Source organism: Cupressus sempervirens, chromosome 10 (genome assembly GCF_028749045.1).
Source record: "Cupressus sempervirens isolate cs-2001-9-10 chromosome 10, ASM2874904v1, whole genome shotgun sequence".
Taxonomy (NCBI): Eukaryota; Viridiplantae; Streptophyta; class Pinopsida; order Cupressales; family Cupressaceae; genus Cupressus; species Cupressus sempervirens.
Genome location: NC_143127.1, coordinates 676,259,585 through 676,269,445, shown reverse-complemented (window position 1 = coordinate 676,269,445; position 9,861 = coordinate 676,259,585).

The following is a 9,861-nucleotide window of genomic DNA, read 5'->3' as shown; positions in this document are numbered from 1 at the left end:
TGTAACCATGTTTCCTACAAAGTTTCCTATGTACATTTTTCACTTAAATTTAAGCAACTAGAGTGTTTCCATGTAAATTTTAAATTTTTACTTATTTTAATGGAGGTGCAAATGCTTAAAAACTAAAAAAAAAAGTTTTCGAAAAAAGGGGGCATGTACTGTTGGAATTATAATGGGAAAGTGAGATGTTGAGGGGGGGAGGGGGGGTGGCGGGGTGAATCAGGATCTCCAAAAACTTTTACCACTTCAAACATAAACCATAGTAAACATAACTCATTATACACCTCGAACATGCAATATATGTAATAACAAATCTAACATCTACTAGTGTGAACAAAACACATAAACAAGTAAACAACTCATGACATAAGATTTGGTGATGCATAAACCCTCCAAGGTGAAGGTAAAACTGTGGCGGGGATGGCACCCACAAAATCTTCACTACTATAGTAACAAAGTGGTTGTTAGGACTACAATTTGATCACTTCTAATGATCTACCAAGAGAGGGGTGTACTTTGCTAAAAGCATATAAGACTGTTAAGCCTACAAAAGGATTTAACTTCATAACTAAGTGTGTACTCTATTAGGAGATTTATAATAGGCTTGTTAGGACCACTCTGTTAAGAGATTCACCTAATACACTGATTAGAATGTAACAGTGTCTTGATCATTCGGTCTACATTGAACCGTTGATAACGGATCTTCTCTTTCCAATATCTAATCACCTCATTATGATTGGTTTGCAATAACTCTTCACCACATTGCTTGGTCGTCTTTAGTCCTTCACAACTCACGGATTCTCCTTCAACTTTGCATACACACTTTCCTCCAACTAACTCACTCGTTATTTTGTCTTGAGACCCTGCTTATATAGTCATATTAAGAATCTTCTAAAATGAAATCAACGATTCTCATTCATCTTTTTCACTGCTTAAGCTTTTCAATTTTGTGATTAGTTCTTTATACTGCATAGGGATTAGTGATATGGAATTGTAGGCATAATCACCTACTTGATCTTCACCTCAATCATAGAAATGTGTTTCATGCTCAACAAAATGGTTTACATAAGATTTTGTGCCATTCCAAAGTCATATACTCAAAATCCATAACTCGACACATAAAACCTCTGACGCTCGGTCATGCTTGATTTTTCCTGTTGATCCTCAGCATGTTTTATGCTCGGCTTAAAGTATTTTCTCTCTAAATTACCTGGCACTTATAGCATTCAACTTATATCATATGTTGCCTTCTGGACAGCTCGACAACTATTGTGTGCTCAACAACTATTGGTTACTCAACACATATTGAACTTGTACATTTCTTCTCTTTGTAGGTTGACATTTATTATGACTTAATCATAATGTTGATCAACCAACTTTTCCTTTTAAATGACTAAGTATTTTACACTAATAGACAATACCAAGATTGTCTTTAGGGTCAATAGTAACTGCTTATTAAAAAAAAATGGGACACATGTCTTCATTATTATTATTTTATTTGACTAAAATGTTGCTTTTATAAAAATTGAAAAGATCTGCTACACTAAGATTGGTAAACCCTATAAGTGAAAAAAAAAATAAAAAATTCAAATATGGCTTGAAACTTACGAAAAAATGTAGTATATCAAAGAAGGGCTTTCAGTCAAATTCAATTGAGAGATTCTGTTTGGGATGGTGATGAGCTCTCTACAAATAGATTTGATGTTTTGGGTTGTTATCCTCCCCCTATCCATAACCAAGCACTCCTCAATAGGTATATAGTCCAACTCATAAATGGGTAGTGTTCTTCTCAAGTAATAGATATAGGATAAGCAGTACCAACACTAGTGGATTATCTATATATTTTGTTAGTTGATCAAATCCTTTTGACATAAGCAATCCCTTATGAACTTAGTGCCTTTCCTTAGTAGGTTTTGAAAAGGATAAACCTTGTTTGCTAGTTGAGTGACAAACCTTGTGATTGATTAAAGTCATCCTTGTAATACACAAAGTTGTTTTAATATTGCGAGAGGAGGCATCTCCAAAATGGCTTTTACCTTTTTGAGATCTACCTTTATGAGAAACAATGTAACCAAGTAGTTTTCTTAATTGAGTGCCAAACACACGCTTATTTGGATTTAGGCGGACTTTATATTTCTCCAATCTTCCAAGGATCTCAATGAGGATTGCAATGTGTGATTCTCATATCTTTGACTTAGCTAAAAGATCATTTACATAATCCTCTTTGATACCATGAAAGGGATCATGAAAAATAGTAGTCATAGCTTATTAGTATGTAGCTCCTACATTATTGAGACCAAAAAAGCATGACCTTGTAGCAGAACATAAGAGGCATATAGTTCAACTCATAGCTAAGTAGAGTTCTTCTCAAGTAATATATAGTTAATTCTTTACCATTTTCATTTAGTTGAACTAAGAGATCTCTAAGTGCCACTACTATTTTTGAGATGTATAAGATCAAAATCCTACCTAGAAGAGATAGTACCAACACTAGTGGATTATCTAGATTGTGTTTTAGTTTATCAAAGCCTTTTGACATAAGCAATCCCATGTGAACTTAATGTATTTCCTCAGTTTGTGTGAAAAAGGATGAACCTTATCTGCTAGTTGTGTGATAAACCTTTTGCTTGACCGAAGCCTTCCTTATAATCCACAAAGTTTTTTTAGTATTATGGGAGGAAGCATCTCCAAAATGGTTTTTATCTTTTTGGGATCTACATCTATTTCTTTATGAGAAACAATTTAACCAAATAGTTTTCTTGATTGAGCACCAAACACATTCTTCTTTGGATTTAAATAGACTTTGTATCTCTCCAATCTTCCAAGGATCTTTGTGAGGACTACAATGTGTGATTCTCTTGTCTTGGACATAGCTAAAATATCATCTGCATAAGCCTCTTTGATACCATGAAGGAGATCATGGAAGATAGTATTCATATCTTGTTTGTATGTAACTCCTATATTCTTGAGACCCAAGGGCATGACCTTGTAATAGAACATACTCCAAGGAGGTATAAATGCACTCCTATATTAATCATCTTAAGCTATCTTGATTTGGTTATATCCAAAGAAGCCATTTATGAGGGATAACATCTCATGTTCATCCATCAAATCCACTATGATGTCAATATTAGGAAGTGGAAAGTTATCCTTCGGGAAAGCTTTATTGAGATCTCTGAAATCAATGCAGATGTAGATGCCCCTAGCATGCTCTCCTTTAAGAAAAATATTAGTTACCCATTCAATGTAATCAATAGAGGATATAATTTAATATTCCAACAGTTTAGCTTTATCCAAGAGTGTTACTTTTGAATGCACCATTATTTTTGTATGACATGTTTGATTTTTAGATCTATTGCAGGAGGTCTACAACAAGATCAAGATCAAGTCCAAGCATATCATTAAAGTCCATGCAAAGTTCTTTTCTATTTTTTGAAGAAATTTAGTCACATTGTCCCTTTCCTTTTCATGTAGTGATGTTGTTATGTATATAATCTTAGGTTCTTGTGAACTTCCATGATTAACCTTGATAATATCCATAATTAGTATAGAATTTTTCTTTGGTAGAGTGGATATGATTGTCAAGTCAACCTCTCCCTCCTCTAGCACCTTAAAAAAGTTTTCACTATAGAATGCGCCCTTTATTTTTACTTTTTCTTTATCCAAAGGCACTTTGGAGAGGTTTTCACCAAGGGATGCTTCTTTTTCATTTTCTTTTTCACTTTTATGGCTAAGCAAGTTGACTTGGCTATCAAACTAGGCTTTCTGACTATATCTTATTTCACGCTTGTGTTCATGGAGTTCTCTCAAATCAAGGATAGCTAACACTACCTTGTCACAATCATAAATATCCAAATATGGTGGTTCGTCTTGTAAGTTCTAATCAATAAGCTCAGGATATTTTAGCGAAAGGCTAGGAGATGAAAGATATAAAGTTGTGATGGCTAAGACATGATCAGTTTTGACAATATCAGTTTTAATGTATTCAAAAGGGATTTCTCTAAATTCCTCATTAGATTCAAACTCATATTCAACTATGACATAATCATTAGTAATAGGTCCTATGATCTCTAGGGATCCAAACCCCACACATTTAGGATAACCAAATTTTTTGAGGAGTTCCTTTATTCCATCTTCTTTAGCTCTTAATCATGTGCCACAATATCTCATTTTTTCAAGAGCAAGCGGTGCTTTGACATATTCAACTTCAAGAAAATTCATAGGTCATCTTATTCATCCTTGAAAAGACAATCTAAGATACCATTTTCTATATGTTCAATTGCAAGGTATCCTCATTGTTCAAGAGTTGTTCATTTACATCCTTAGTCTCTTTTTCTTTGGGAGGGATGATCCATGATGGTCTACCATGGGATTTAAGAAACATAGGTATTTGTCTTATGGAAAGAGAATTTTCAAAATTATACTCCCCAAGTCCCATGTCAGTGAATGTAATGTCCTTGTTTAATGTAGATCTTTTCTCTTCACCAACTTTTTCCTTTTCCTTAGAATATTCGGTTTTATTTTCAAATTCTTAAAGAGTTTCTTCTATTGTGGATGTTAAAGTGTTCTTAGGAACAATTTTGGGGAATTCATTCAAAGGAAAATGGTGTTGTTGAGATCCTTCTAGCCTTTTCCAATATTGGAATTATTCAGGATCTCCACAAATAGCAACCTCTCATCCTTTATGTGGAGATTTTAAGCATTGATGATATGTAGAAGATACTCCTTGAATAACATGTAACCAGGGTCATCCAAGGAGTATACATTATAGGGTAAATTGGGATCCATGACCTAACATATAGTTTCAATCAAAGGAAGATCAACTTAGAGAGATAATGTGATCAATCTTGTTGATTCTAATTCTCTTTCATCATGTGCTCATATTTTTATTCTTTTGGAAACATCAATAAGGCCATCAAATAGACCAATGAATCTAGCCATCTTCAAAGTAAATAAGTTTAAGCTTGATCCACCATTTATAAGGATTTACTTTATTTTATGGTGATTAATGAGGGCTTCAATGTGTAGGGACATGTTATGGTTCAAATAAGATGCACAAAAATCCTTATTGATAAATACAAGTCTTGTTGAGTAGCAAGCTTTTCTATTGTAGCTTCAAATGAGTAGCATTATTATTCTTGTAGATGTGGGATCCTTGTAAGGCTTGTTCAAGAATCTCTTTCACTACTACATTTGGCTTCCAATTGTGATGGTAAGTTGTCACCATTGTGAGGGTCACCTGTTGGATGAGCAACAATAACTAGAATTGGCCCTCATCAAATAGGTGTAAGACTTTTGTTGTCACAAACTACAACAATGTTAGCTTTCATCATAATTGTAACAGAAAAAGCAGTCATAATTTTGAAAAAAATAAGGCAAAGATTTCCTCTTCATGTCATTAGAGGTTCGATGGTATATCATTACAACTATAATGACCTATAATTTCAGCTAGCCGTCACAGGTCCAATGACATTATTGTAGGCCTTATGAGCATCTGGCTGAAAAGGCATCACAAAAATAATGGGTGTGTGATGGCAATATTGTTGAAGCAACGCCCAGTCATCGGTGGTTGTTGTCGCAGTGGTGATGATAATTCTATCGAAGCAACAACTACCCATCAGACTAGTTGTCACAATTATGATGGATTGTTGCATTCTCAAAAAATATATAATTGTTTGCAAAGCTCTACATGGATTAGTTGGCATGCAATCATAGGTTAATATTGAGATTCACTTGGTTTCGAGAATAGTTTAATATTCTCTACTAATTAGGGCCAACCATGTGAAGATGGAAGTCCATTTGGCCCATGCCCCCCCAACATCTAAATTCCCCATTAACGTCTAAAATCTTTAAGAAATGATCAATCTTTAAAGTACAAAAAAAGGTTCTAGACCTGCATAAGTGACATCATTTTCCCATCTTCTGGTGTATTTCATTTTTTTGTTGCATTCAAAATAAGATTTTGCCCCTTTGAATTGAGAATGCATGTGCAATTTCATTTTGTATGCATAGACAATAGAAGGAGTTGAAAAAACCCATCACAAACCTTAATAGGTCTATGCAAACCTCTAATAAAAATGCAAACTTGTTGGGTTTTTTTAGCTCCACCTAATGTCATATGCATATGAATTGAGATTGCATATTGAACTATGGCATCCTTCTATATTACCTAAAACCAATAGATTCACATAGTTAGTTGTCATACTATTAGACCTACTGTTGAGTCATCATTTTAGTTTTTCATTTTCTCCTTTAAATTTGAAAATCTATGTTAGTAGGTTTCTCATGCTTCCTTCTATTCAAAAGTCATCGTGCCTTACATCTGAAAGTCGAGTCTTGTGATGCCTCTTTGTGAGTCTTTCTTTTGAACCTCTTTGAACCCCTTTGAACTCTTGGTTCAAAGTAGTTTAAAGTAGTTCAACCAAAGATTTGGGACTAATGTTTTATCTTGCAAGTTGAACCCATCAAGTGTGGTAGAGATGTTTGTTTGAACCACTTTAAACCTCTTTGAACCTTGGTTCAAAGCAATTCAAAGTAGTCCTACTACTGAAACTTTTGTGCACAAGTATTAATGATTCTTGAAAAGGTGGTGATTCTTGAGATGTTAGATAAGGTGTCAGAGTAATGATTAAAGCGTCCATTCCAATTCATCATTACTTCATGTGAATGTGAGTTGTCATCACGAGTGATGAAAAGGAAGATATTTCACTTTAAGTCTAGATTAGATGTCAAAGGTTTGTAATTATTGCAAGGACATTCCCTTAATGTTTCCTTAAGGTGATCATTTAATAAAGAAATCTCATCATAGTTTTGAGCATGTGTGTTAAGCTGCAATGATCTCATTACAAATACCTCATTATGAGGTAGTACTTTCACCAGTATGTTATCTTACCTTTAAAAGTATCAAGTTTGCCGCTTAATTGTTTTATCCTATGTTGAGGTGAATTGAAAGTGGAGTAGTAGTGAAAGAAGATAAGTTTTTTGGTTTTCTTCCAACAAGTTACAAGTGAGAATGTAGGAAATCTCTTGTCCCTTCTTCTATGTTGTTACGTTGAGAAACAAGAGCAATGTTGGGGTGTTTGTTTCCTTTTGATTAAAATGAGGTTCGTTCTGCATTTTTTTGGGAATGTTTCTAGTCTTGAATGTAAAAGGCCCATAATTTCCAACACTAACCTAATGGGAGTTAGGGTTGAGAAGCTACAAGAGAATTTTCTTGGTCAGGTTGATGAGGTTAAAGGTTGTTTAGATGTTCTAACAAGTGGTTTTCTTGAAGTTGTCACTTTCCCTCCTGCTCTTTTACACCCAGAATTTCTTTAGTTGTGTATTGACCATTATGATGCAAGAACTAGAAGTATTTTGAATCAAAATGGGGAGCCAGTATTGTCCATTACTAGGGAAACCATCTCATCGGTCTTGCATTTACCCCAATGCAATTTTGTTGCTTTTGGCCCTACCCAATCCTTGGTTGAATACTAAGAGAACCCTACCAAGTATCGCAACCTCATGGCCCTAAAATAGACAAAAAAAATTTATAAAGGATGTTTGAGGTTACCCAAAATAGTCACCAAAGACCACATGAAACCCCATATCCATGACCTGATGGCTCTACTACACCGAGCTAAGGGGTCTGTTGATGTCTTACTCTTTGAGGACTGGATGTAGTGCTACATAGATATTATCCTAATAGGGAAGCAATTTCTAGATTGGGAAGAGTTGATAACTAGCTTGCTAAGGAATCAACTTAAATAATTCTTAATGTCCTCTTACTTAACTTATTGCATTGCATGTGTCAGTAATATCACCTCTATCCCTCATGAGCATTGGAGCAAGGATATATTTGTCCATCAATTTTACCCCTTGTTATAGAATGACAAAGTGTTAGAAGATTTTGGGAAAGTACATGATGTTTTGATAGAGAATGTGCATCTAAGTCGTAGAAAAACCCCAATGCCAGGATATCCCCAGAAGCCCAAAAGCTAATCCAAATCTACAAAAGCTTTTACATCTAATTTCCAAGGTTCACATACCTATGAGTAGGGAGATTTGAAGAAGAAACTAATAAATTACCTCGGTATGCCTTAGATTGCTTTGTTATAGTAGAGATATGCAAACAATTATTTTTTGTAATTAAAGATAACCTACCTCAAGAAAAGTGGGAATCTATTTTCCCTATCAAACTCGATTCTTTGGCCTATAGTACTATGATTAATGCTTCTATAATCAGAAGTAACCCACTCAGTTTTAACCTTGGATTTTATCAAGGGAGGAGGGATTTTGATAGTAAGAGTTTTGCAATGTCAGTGCTCGGTTTGAAGGGTCAATTTCAAATAGTTCCTCACTTAGAAGATTTGTGGAAAAATTGTGGTGATGAGAGGGAAGTGATTAAGAGAATTCATTCAAGGTTGACTCTCCCCCATATTACCTCATTAAAGATGATGTTCAAGTTTGAGGGAATGACTGAAGATGATTCATAAATTGTTGAACCAGAGTTGGAAGTAGCAAATGAGCAGAACCAACTTGAAGTGGATTGGAGCAGAGCCAAAGAGGATGATATAAATCTCAAAAATAGATCTATTTTAGCCTTTACAAACAACTGGTTGAGGAGGAAGAGTATGAGATCAGTAAGCGAGAAACATATTGCAAAATCTCCAAAGGCAATTTCTTTCTCTAAACTATTAACCTCGGACATCCCATTTTCATCTCATGTTGTAGGTGACACTTCAACTCCTAAGAAGCAAAAACAAGTGACATCCCCTAAGCGACTCACAGCTCCCAAGACCAAGTCTAAAACCAAGTTTGTAGTGCTTACACAAGAAAAGGTTCAAAGAGAGAATACCATGGCTCAAGAACATAACAAAGGGGAAGAACTTACTCTGTCAAACAATTAAGATGGTGATGTGGAATTAATAGAAGCCCCAAGTGTAGTACAATTTGGTTTCATGACCCCTCCCAACAAGAATCATGGAGTGGCATATGCTTCCACCATTTTGCCCTTGCTATCTAACTTAGTGAGTAAGAAACACAATCTCCAACCCGTGTCCATATGTGTTAAAGACATAGTCATGAATTACATGGCTCGTGTCTCTAAAAAGAAGAAGGTGAACAGTGACATGCGGTTAATCAAAGACCCTATAACTAGTAAAGTTATAACAGAAGTGGCTATCTACAAGTAGAAGGAAGGCTCTAGATAAATTGATGCTAAAAATTTCAATGTCATTACCATGGATTTGGGGGCTATCTCTAGGGACACTAGGAATCATTTCTCCAATTTTTCCACAAACCATATGTTGACTTAGTCTAAAAAAGGATAGTAAGGAAAAGAAGGAACTAAAGAAGCTTATAATTACCATGGTTGAGTATACAGACTCTTTGATGAATGTTAGTGCTCTCTTGCTAATTTAAACACCATAATCTTTTGATCTTAACTTGTCATATAGTTAGCAGTTGGTCAGGCAAATGGAGAGAGGGAGGTTACTCGTAGAGGCAATGAATGAATGGGTAGAACCCATTGTGAGGGAAGGAAGTAAATTTATCCTAGATTTTACCACCACATATGCGGAGGGAGAAGTATTGTTGTGTGAAGCCCAAACCTCATTCTAGTATGGGAGGCAAATCAAATTTGGTGCTAAACAATCATGTTTCAAGTACACGAAGTGGAAAGTTATGACATGTTGAAATTCTTTAGTGAAAAACCTACGAAGGGCATGGACTCCTGCATGCTATTCATCCTAAAAGGCAACATGAATTGGAAGGATTCAATCTACAAGGTAGTCATAGAAGAAATGCGAGCAGTCGAGATTGAAGTCACTAGGATGCACAAAGAGATATTGAAAGACATGCAGATTATAAACCCCGGAGGTA